Source organism: Scleropages formosus, chromosome 3 (assembly GCF_900964775.1).
Source record: "Scleropages formosus chromosome 3, fSclFor1.1, whole genome shotgun sequence".
Classification (NCBI taxonomy): domain Eukaryota; kingdom Metazoa; phylum Chordata; class Actinopteri; order Osteoglossiformes; family Osteoglossidae; genus Scleropages; species Scleropages formosus.
The window spans coordinates 17,462,230-17,474,302 of record NC_041808.1 but is presented as its reverse complement, the minus strand read 5'-3'; positions in this window follow the sequence as shown (position 1 = coordinate 17,474,302).

Sequence of the window (12,073 nt, the reverse complement as noted above, 5' to 3'; positions counted from 1 at the left end):
ACTGGCTATTTATTTATTTATGTATTTATTTATTTTTCCTTGTTAAATTATTTAATTGTTATTACAAATGTTTTGAAAAAGAATGTAAGTATGATTAAATATGATTGTTTACGTTTTTGTGAATTTTATATGAAAATGTGACTGAAATTTCAATTAAAAAAAGTAAAATAAGATGTAACTTTGTTGTTGGTTTGTAGGAAGAAATCATGCCGTTATTTTCACTTAAAGGACATGTATGCCCAGGCTATCAAATCAATGAAGGAAATGAACTAACTTGTCTTTGCAAATGCTGTGTCATTAGATATTGGTTGAGCAACAGCTCATTACTTGGCCATAAAAGGAAATATCCGGGTATAGATTACCCATAGTTGAATAAATGATTAGCTATATTATACACAAGAGCACAGGGAGGGTCTGAGTACCTCAGCCCCCTTTATAGCTGGCAGATGTAATTTATTATCTGTCATTGCCTTACGTCATTATACACACAAGATGTGTACATGTGTGCAATTTAATCCACACCTGTTCCTCCTTTTGGCCTTTCCTTAAGTACACAGTACACGTGTTCGAACGGATGCCAAACTCCAGCAAAGCAAATACTGAACATTAAATTCGAAGGATTGATATGATCCATCTGTGTAACCTAAGAATTTCCATTTCTGAAAGCTGGAGCTATTCATGGAGGTGGGGGATGTTACGTGAATGTCGGATGCTCAGCTGATCAGGTGTGTTCCTGGAAAGTGACGGCCTGGTCACTATGGGGACAGTTACGTGCTTTGTCATGTCTGGACTGCACTCTACACACCAAAGCAGTTAGCGACCATAAAGGCTGACTAGACTATCTATGCTTGAGAGATACATGAGGCAAAGCAAGCCATGTTAAGCATTTGACTTTGGCACCATTCTTCACAACCTGCCTAGAACTGCTGTTGTTCCAATAATAAGGCGAACACAACCAAACCATACAGAATGTCATCTAAATTGGGATGCGTAACAACGTGGTAAAAAACAGAGTTTAAAAAAGTACCTCACAGGATGTTTTCTCATCATCCTAGCATTTCTTATGCTGTGCAAAGTGCAATATGCTTCCGGCACTGCTTTAATTATTATTGTAAAGGAGATGGAGTGTATTCACAGCTCACTAGAAGTTGAGGAAAGCCAGTTCAGAAGGTTTCTGTTTACTTTTCTCAGGACCAGCAGTGCAGAGATAAGGCTTTTATTGTATCCTTTTCTCCTTTCTCAAAGTCGGATGTCCACTGGAGCATAAACTCAAAATTAGTATGGGAGCCTATAAATTATTATACAATTATCCCATGTATATGCACAGCAGTCTGCTGTGGTGGTTAAGGTGCTGAGTTAATGCTTTCCAGTCTGTACACATATGAGAGCATTTTATGTTTATGTTGCAAGAACCCAGCGATAAGGGCATGATGGACAGCTGTGTAATGTAAATGGTCTGTCCTTGCACTGCCATCTGGTGTGACTCACACGATAAGACACAGTCCGAGCTTGGGCCGCCAGGGTTATGATTGGAATATGATGCAGAGCAACGGCACGTCTGTGTTACGAGGTTAGAACCCAAAATCCCACATCACAGCAGAGCCAGAATTATCTCAGAAACCCCACAGTTGGCCACCGAAAATATTGAATTCCCTTACCAAAAAGAATATTTAGAGCAACAGGTTAAAGGTCTGATAACACGTTCTATAAGGCTATACTTACAACTGTCGTTACATTTACATAATACCACATGACAGCTCACATTAATTTTTACTGTAGAAGATAATGTAGAAGATAAACTTTTCCAGGGACAATACAAATATGAAAGGTACATTTCTAATGAGGATGAAAAAAACTACTAGGAATTATATATTGCTTTTTTTCTACAAAACAGATTGTGACAGTACCAGAAAAAAACTATAAACACATTTTTTCCTGCTGTACTGCAAGTTTCATCTATCTAGGGTGCATACATAATATCATATTTAATGTCATTCTCTGTGAATGAAACCTGGTCAATGTTATGCTAGCTGGCATAGACATCCATTAGCATTAATAACAGTTTATGTCAGTTGTCATATAGAGGCTTTGCATGTGGAAGTGTCAGCCAGTCAAATCCAAATCTTGACAATCGCTGATGCGGTTTTCTAGGCAAGGGGGGGATCAGAAATATTTTGGCAGTCCTCCTGCCATGTACATCTGCGGGGTGCGACTAGCGGGAGAATCATGCACATCCTATACACCCTGAGATGGACTCAGACCTTCAGCCACACTCATCAAACAGCTCAGCAGCATCTATCCAGGCAACCACTTACCTAGGCTTAAGGTGCATCCTTGCCAAAATGATCTTACCAAGCATTTTCCGTGGAATTGCGTTGCCAGTGTACAGAATAAAAACTATGAAATTATCTATCTACTTACTAGTAGACTAGTAAATTAAACTATCGACAAATGTAGTATCAGATGATGTGATGATAATATAAAATCACTGTCATGGTAGACAATCTTTTATGTTTAACTTTTAGGGTGTTTAGAAAAGGTATTTCATAGTGAAAGGATGGGTTAAATGGGGATTTCTGGAGTGAAAAGTGTAGCTGCACATCCTGGACAGCAGAGAGCAAACTAGATCTCTCTTTTGCCAAAAACGAGAACATTGCTGCCCTTCAAAGTCCAGAGGGCTGAGAACCTACAGGCCTGACTTTCAAATCAAACCTTTGGGTCACTATATTTCTTCACACCCTCATCCTTGACTGGCAGTTGAACCCAGGTGAGACAAACACCAGTGTCCACTTAAGACAGACTGACCCTATATGTCCGTGTTCTCTTTGGCGGGTTTACAGGTTTGAGTGTGTTTTCTCCAGAAGAGGCTTTTCCTTTAATGCTGAATTGGATGTGTTTGGTTTGTTCTTGTTTTCAGTAGACATTTCTTTTTAGTATTTTCCAAAAGGGAGCAATGTGGGGACTGCAGGTGGTGTATCGGTTAGCGGTGCCTCCTTTGTTTTGAATGTCCCAGATTCAAATCCCACCTCCTGCTGTAGTACCCTTAAGCAGGTACTTATTCTGAATTGATACAGTAAAGTTACCCTGCTGTATGATTGGGTAAATTACTGTGAGAAGTTTAACACTGTAAGCGACATTGAAGAAAGGTATCAGCTGAATGAATAAATGAAAATGTAGAGAAAAGGAAAGCAAGTTGGCCATGGCTGCCTAGTCACTCCCAAAGCCACACGTACCACAGTGCGTCATACCCTGCAATTGTCCCACCTGAAGTTATTGTTATCTTTATGTTTGAATTTCATAACAAGTGCCAGGTACAGTTTCATTTACCATCAGTGTGTTTGTCCTTGCATCATGATTTACAGGTGTTGGTCTTACCTCAGATGTTTCCCGACCTCAAATTTCCGAGATAAGAGAGGTGGAGTGACCAGGCATATAATCTCTAATAAATCCTTCTGAATCACCAGGGAAGGCTTTTGAGCGAAGCCTGCTGACACCTTTTATACAGTGGTGCAAGGCCTGACAATGAAGATTGTAAATGCTTTGGAATCATTTTTCTTTGAGCTTTCCCAGACTCAGGAGCATTGTGGGACTAATTTTATTGTGTGATGTGAAAAAATTATTCTTGTTTCGTTCAGTGAAACCAGATTGGCTCAAAAATCAGTGCTCAGCACAAATATCTTTTGACTCTGCTTAAAAAAGACCTGTGGTTTTCGCTCTCTCAGCTTTCCGTCAATCTCAGACAAAAATGAACAAGTCAGAAAGATAATTTTATCCCATGTAATGCACACTGCATTTCTGTGCCATATTGTTAATTTACTGCTAAAAGGGTCAATGTAAGGCAAGTAACTTTGTAAACATTCACAACATGCTTCTTACTGGTATCTTGTGATGGATGGAGCTGTTGCCTTGCATTTGAAGGACCCAGGTCTGAATCCCACCTTGTGTCCTAGTACGCCTGAGCAAGGTACTTACCTTGAGCTGATGAAGTAAAAATTAGCTAGTTGTTAAAATCTGTAAGTCACTGTAAATACCTTAACATTGTAGGTTGCTTTGTATAAACAGCTAAATGAATAAATCTGAAACCTATATTTTTTTTAATACATACAGTAGGATTTTATCAAAATGGATTTCCATTATCATTTAGTTCAATCAAAAAAGAAAAAACCATCCATTTGTACACGTGTCAGTCACAGAACTATATTCCAAGAACATGATGTTTATGGCAAACTAATATTCCCTTGGTGTCCATTATCAGGGACTTTGAGACTTACGCTCCCGGACGTTCTGCGACACAAATTGGATATCATCATTTCCGATGACATATCTCACCATGCAGTTTCGAAGACTCTCCCATTTCCACTTCTTCTCAAATATTTTCCATGAGCATTCACTATAAGACATTGGTGGTATGTTATCACAACAACTCTGGACATCCTAGAGGGGGGGTTGGGGTTCCTTGTGTCCTGACAACGTCTAAGCAGTCATATCGGTTTGGCCTGCTCATCAACAACAGTAGAATGAAAAGGCCATCCAACAGGAAAAGCGTGGGAAACATCTCGGTGTTTGGCCTCTGAGGAAGAGGAAATCTGCAAATGGCCCTTGTCCATTATAAACTCGATTCAATGCTTTGCTTTTGTCAACCACTTCTTTTAAAGCCTTTTCTAGGTTTCAGACTCTCTTCAGATACGTTACCACAGATAATTTTTTGTTTTAACATACATTTGATGTTTTTGAAGTAGTGTCATAGGTATTTATGGTATTCGATGGTAGTGTCATATATATTCATCACTATGTGAATAGTGTAGTTTCAAGGTCTATTCTTGTATTTTTATGCTTGCATTGTAATTTTTGTATACACTCAATACATTATCAAGACATTGAATCATAGTAGCATTACACTACAACTTAAAAAGTGACGTTGTCAAACTTTTATATTGGAAAATCTCTTTTACTAAAAATAAAGCATTTAGAAATACGACTGGTGGAAGCTCTGCTCCCAGCTGCTGAGATATGCAGACATTTTCTATATATTATGGAAGAGTTTATGAGAAGCAAAGGTGAATCTTCGTAAATATTCAAATATTTAAGAAGTGTCAGCTACCAGTATTTGTCATATTTTCAAACTTTTTCTATTTGCAAACATCAACATCAACTGTCAACTCGGCCACCACTTTAATGTGTAGTGTAGGCTCAGCTTCTGAACCAGCTGAACTGAGACAAGGGAAACATCTGGAAACCCACAGCCCATCCCTGTCCCTTTCAACCCCCAGGACCTTGTGTAAAACCCCTCAAATGCTTTTAGACAGGGTCATTACACTCTGTATTCCAAGGAGAACACTTTCTACATCACATAAGCCTCTGGGAAAACAATGCTGCGCTCTTTTTGTTTGGATACTTTATGTTGTGTGTCTAAGTGTATGTGTGTATGTGTGCTATGGAGCATTTATTTTTCCTCTGAACATGTAAACACAGTCCAGTTGCTAACACAAACATTTTCTGACATGAGCCAATAGAATCATGACCCATAGTGTAAATGGCCCTATATGTCTGCGCTGTACTTAATTCCATATGTATGTTCCGAGGCCTGCGAGTGACTCCATTCGTGAAAGCATATGTTCTGGCTAAATAGGTGGAATAGTGGATGACAGCAGACAATAAGGCACAATGGAGCATGGTTAAGCTAGTACAAAAATGAAATACACGAGCTATCAGAGAATTAAGTTAGCAGTAATTTCTGTGGAAATTAACACGTATGACGTATGAAAATTACTCTGAATTGTGTTACATTTTAGCTCTACCGCACCTTTATTTTGTGAATGCTTGATCTTATTCTACTAAAATCCAACTTGGGCACTGTGGGGGGGTCCTGAAAAGGTATGACAGAGCTATGCTGACAAACAAACGACACTAATGTGCGATAAGACAGGTTCCGCCTCATTTGCTTGCCTTCAGATATGTCTCATTTTCCACTAATTCCCTTAATGTAAGGTTGTTACCCCCTAGTTTGCAGCTCTTCAATTGTTAATAATTCCTCTAGAAACAGAAAGTGTTGCATTCACGTCACTGTTCCAAGCTAATTGTTTTCTGGGGTTTTTTTTTCTATTTTCATATGTAAAACATAACATAAATTTTAAATGTTTTTAATTTTCAGCACAATTGTAAGAATGGTAATTAAGATGGTAATTAAGATGATTGAGGTCATTCTAATTCTACCTCATTGATTTCGTGGGCCAGTGGTTCATTGTCTTAAGTGTTGTGATAATGAAGCTCAAACAAGCCATCTAAGATGATTTCACATTCATTTGGCTGACAAGTTATTGCATGTTTCTTTTAAACAAATAGATGCTTAATAAAATAAGAGCTTAAAAACAACCAGAAATATTGAATATTTTTTTAACAATAACATGGTGTAATGAAAATTTTACTGTCAATTTTTTTTTGCATTTTCCATTGTAAGATTAAGCATACTTTTGGGGTTAGTTTGTCCTATTTTCAGTTTAGAATAATATTCAAAATTCTTGAAATTGGCAAATTTTGGCACCAAGTTCCCAACATCAAATACTGCAGTACATTTTAGGATCTGAAGCTGATCTGGAATGTCTTGGTACTTTCTAGAATGTTCTGGTTCTATAAACTTCTAATGGTTATGAAGTACCAAACTAAAACTGACATGCTAGAAGAACAAGTGTCATGTTTGTAATCAGTAAACTTTAACTAATCATAATCAATGCAAAAACAGACATAACTAAGAACTAGGAAAATTTTTCGTTGCATTGTGTACTCGCTTTAAAATAGGATACATTGAATGTGGTTGATGTAACATTTCTCCTTAGTTTCCAACATTTGACCTGAACAAGTTGTGGAAAAACTTTCAAAAATAGTTTTTTAGTAAATTGTTCCATTTCCAGACACAGAAACACAGCAAATTTGCAAATCTGAAAATAGTTATGTGTTCCAATTTTGTAAATTTTATGCAAAATCACTAATTATCTAGATGTTGCTCCTTACCTACTATTTACATAAATATGCGTGACCAAAAGCTAACAGACACTAGTTTTGCTGTTGGCCTTTCATATCTTTATATCAGATAATAATAATGTCCAGGGCCAGGCTACTCAACCTAATTTCTACTTCTAACCTTTCCCTGCAACAGCAAGATGGCTGTTAAGAGTAACGTTAACTATGTGTAATAAAGTGTTCCCCCATCCTACAGGAAAATAATCCTGCAATCAAGCTCTGTGTATATGTCTGTAATCAACATGGCCTGTTTCTTATTTTCCACATTCTTCCTTCCTGATTAGAGAGGTATGTTGTGGCTTTTCTTGGAATTATTGCCTTGTGTGGATCATTATCAAAAAATCATCCTTTCATGTTTTCATTATGTGTACCAGAACATAATGTACATCGATGACTTGTGAATATACTGTTCTACCTCGACGTAGGTAGGTAGCTCACAAGGTGCTGCAGGTGGTTCCAAGATTTTACAAAACACTTTTCTCAATCTAAAATGTGCTGCCACCTGATATGTACTGTGCGTTTAGTTGTTACACGTGCTCAGTGAAGATTGTATAAATGTAGTATTAGCCAGCTTGCACAAAATCTGAGCAAAAAGGGGAACAGTTTGTGCAAATACCAGAAAAAGAACCAACAGAAAGACAAACAGTATAAGAAAAATTAGAGTTAAAGTCACATAATCGTGTGTACTGAGCCATACAAAAATTTGTTCTCAAGTGTTCTCTGCAAGTAATACAAAGTGATCATGAATAACAAATAAGAGGAGAAATTCCTCTATGACCACTTACCATTCTGCACAACTGTCTGCCTGCCCATCTACCTGTCTGTCTATCTGAGAGGTGATGCTTCATCAGCAACCAGAACATGTCCAGTCCCTGTGTTTGGAGCCAGCTGCACTACTTCTGGCTAACCACAGGTGCTGAAGGCCAGCAGCCTGTCAATAATAAGGGCTGTAATTCTTATGTCTCTTCCGTGTACAGAACCTACCCTCTTGAGATCATCAATTTGTGAGCTTTTGCATTCCAGTGTCCAAGGTTTGGTCAACTATCCAGTCAAAAAAAGTACAAACTGATGATGAGTTATGACCTGAAGAAAACATTTTGTGTTACATTGCTGAAGCCTCCTTATGCGAACCTTGCCTTGGACTGAGGATTAGGTTGGGAGAGTACTAAGGTCCTTAAAGGGGACAAATCATTTAGATTTCCCACACTGAACCTCTCATCTTTCTGAGATCTCTAAGAGAACTGTTAAGCTCAGGAAAAAGATTTTCCATAATAGCTGTGTGTGTCAAGCTTAGTTTGGCAAGTTTTTACCAAGCTACTTAAGGGCTTCCGTTATGTGCTTAAGTTTATCACACCCCCCAAGAAAACTAAACAAAAACGATGAATATCTCCTTTAAATTAACCTGCTGAGTTAATGCCAAGTCCATATGCTTTCCTTTTTTGGTTAAAATCTCAAAATATTAAAAAAACATCCTATGGTCCAAAGAAAATATACGATTTTTCTCTGCTTTATAACAATAACATAGGGCTATAAAGAGTTATTTTTTATACATCATGCATTTTAGGTGTGTGTCCTTAAAAAACCTCACACACACACACACACACACACACACACACACACACACACACACAATGTCTACAAACGCTTGTCCCAAGCAGGGTCACAGTGAACCGGAGCCTAACCCAGTAACACAGGGCGCAAGGCTGGAGGTAGAGGGGACACACCCCGGGCAGGACTTGAACCCCAGACCTGCTTAAAACACTTTAGTGATATCTTAATTTCCAGCGTACTTTTTAGAAGAAAACAAAACTATCTAATAAAAGGAAAGTACAAATGAAATTTTTATTCAATATACTGTGTAGTATGTAGTGTTAATTTACAACCCATCTATAAATGAACAATCTATTAGGGCCCCTTTCCTCTTGCTCAAGCCTGCAACAGGACGGTGTCTAGAGAAATTCATTTACAGTTTTCTGTTTGTGAAGCAAGGGGTGCGGTGGCGCAGTGGGTTGGACCGCAGTCCTGCTCTTCGGTGGGTCTGGGGTTCGAGTCCCGCTTGGGGTGCCTTGTGACGGACTGGCGTCCCGTCCTGGGTGTGTCCCCTGCCCCTCCGGCCTTACGCCCTCTGTTACCGGGTAGGCTCCGGTTCCCCCGTGACCCCGTATGGGATGAGTGGTTCTGAAGGTGTGTGTGTGTGTGTGTGTGTGTGTGTGTGTGTGTGTGTGTGTGTGTGTGTGTGTGTGTGTGTGTGTGTGTGTGTGTGTGTGTGTGTGTGTGTGTGTGTGTGTGTGTGTGTGTTTGTGAAGCAATCAGTTCTTTCTAGATTTGGCCTGTGGTAGCTAGTAGGTACAAGGCAGGGATGGGGGAATGTAGGGACACTGTAGATGCAACAGAAGGTCATTGAGAGTAAACACAAACACAATCCTAGGGAAAACACACTGTCTAAGCAGATGTGGGAGGTATGACATGGTGACCTCACATACACAGACACTCAGATGAGAAGCAGGGATCAAACCTTCTCTAGTGCACCAGTTCTCTGTGAAGGATTTCCTGCCTTGAATGTCTTCAGTTTTTTTTTTTAAATTCCCTAGTATTAAACCCACAGGACAGCAGGTTGAGGATGGAGACTTGAAATTCAAAGCAGGGCTCTGCTGTTGTATCCTTGAGAAAGATACTTAATTGAATTGTTCCAGTAAAATATCAACCTCTGTAAAAGGAAGAGAAAAAAAATCAAGTTGTGTTTTGATAAAGATACAAAATGGTTAAACCCCAAAATCTATAAATTGCATTAATGGATTGAGCAAACATTTTCTGGCTGCAAAAATATGTCTTAATGGCAATATTTTGGGCAAAAAAACCCTAATAGTTGCAGGTTTCTCAAATATTTTGTTATATATGAACACGCTAACTTGTTCCAGCAGTGGCTGTTGGTATCCTGATACTCTCATTATTTGTCCTTTTTTGTAAGAAAATCAACAGTTACATAATGAAGTGGAATTTTAATTAAAGCAAACAACTTCCTGCTAGTATTGCATTCTTCCACTGTTAATGAAGATTATCTAGAAGACCCTGATAAATAAACAGATTTATATAAGCAATTTAAGGCACTGTGGGAAAGTAAAAATTAATTTCCTTTTGGCTCCTACATCCCTTCTCTCATTCTCATGTTCACAGCGTTCAGATTATCTCATTACAGTGCATTTTACCTTGGTTTGAGTAGGTGAAGATGAACAACTCTCATTTAATTTTCTGGATCAGGTTATTGAACTAACAGCAATGCTGGTTAGAGAGAGTGAAAACTGTGAAACCCAACTATGCACGTAGTTCATATGACAGTTTATTCCCCAAACCTACAGGATTAAACATTCATCAGAGAGAACCATGTGTCCCTTTGACTTGCTGCGCTTCTGGTTTCTTTCCGTTGGCATGGCCTTGCCTTCATTGACTGATTTTTTTGTCTTTCTGGCAGTCTCCAATATGACCTAGTTTTATAAATCATTCCATTACAATATCTTCTGTTTTTGCAAACAAAAGGATGGAAGTGTAACAGTTGTTGATTATACTGTCATGTGGTGCCAATAATGATTTTTGTGTGGTTTTGCTTCCCCCCAATTAAAATAATTAAGTAATCTGGGATGATTAATTTATCGGTTTTCAAAGTACTTATTTTTTTGTTTAATTAAACATTTATGTTGAATAAATATGTACTCCTTAAGCTCTAGGGTAACATGAGTATGACAACAGAACTGCAGGGCTATTTCCTTGGGTTCAAATACTTTGTTCCAAATATGTATACAGACACCAGGCAATTGATGGTTCTTTGACTTTCATTTAAATGTCATTTTGAAGTGGAACGATCTTCCAGCCAAGGTCCAGCTTTAATTTTCTCTCTGTTTATTGCAGAAACCACAGTTTAAAATAGTTCTTCTTCTGTGCCTTACCAGTTGCTGCAATGATGGAAATTATGTTTGATGGAGATATAAGGTATTCAAGGCAAAAACTTATGAAGTAATGACTCCTCTGTTTTAATGTAATGACAACAAAAAAAAACTTGTCAGCAAAATTTCAGTTGGAATAATCACGTAAATATTAAATCATTTTGAGCGGCAAACTGCAATGGAACTGTGTAAAAAAAAACACTCACGATACAGCCTATTCAACTGCCTCAAAGTGATATGAATTTAGATATCTGAAAAAAATTTGTTGCAACACATTGTCCAACTCATGTGACAGTTCAGATTGATCATTAAAATGTCCTAACAGTCCTAATCAACAACACTCATCTGCATTCGTGTTGCAGTATGATTATGTTTGTTAAAGTGCTTTATGAGGAAAGCAATAGCAGCTGTAAAATCCACATCACTACCCCGACATTGAGTGTTTCTTCCTCTGTTTCTGATGTGGGAGCCAGTCTCTGATGGTAGCCTTAATGCTTTTCCACTGAGTGTATACAGAGTTTCATTCAAGAGGTACTGCACACAAGAAATAATGAGACGCAATTACCACACAAATTTAATACAGCAGGGATGTGCCCAAAGATGTACACAGAAAATCCAAATCCATTTGTGATTTTGCCACAATCAGTTAAATGTAAGGGAAACCAGTTCACCACATAAAAACCTTTACTTCAAATGGTGTAGACAAAAAAACACAACCTTGAACTTTTTGTGTGTGTGTGTGCGTGTGTGCGTGCGTGTGTGTGGAATTTCAAATGAAATGAGCTTTTCATTTTCCATTACCACACCCAAGGATTCTCAGGGATGTCTAGTTCCTTCCTTGAAATGTTTGTATACTGGTGGTGGCGGCCGGCTTTGCCTTATGGGAACTGTTTGTGTAATAAAAGAGCTTTCAGTGAAAAGGAAGCTGAACTGTGTCTCATGACATGAGCATGAGGAACATGGCAAGGGATTGAATTTAAATTGACTTTTCTCCTCATTGAATGCAAAAAAGGTGACTCACATATTTGTCTGAATAGTCATCATAATTTCAGTGAAATTTGGATCCAAAGTATCTGATTTCTTGGAACTTTATATGAGAAAAAAGTAATTTATAACAA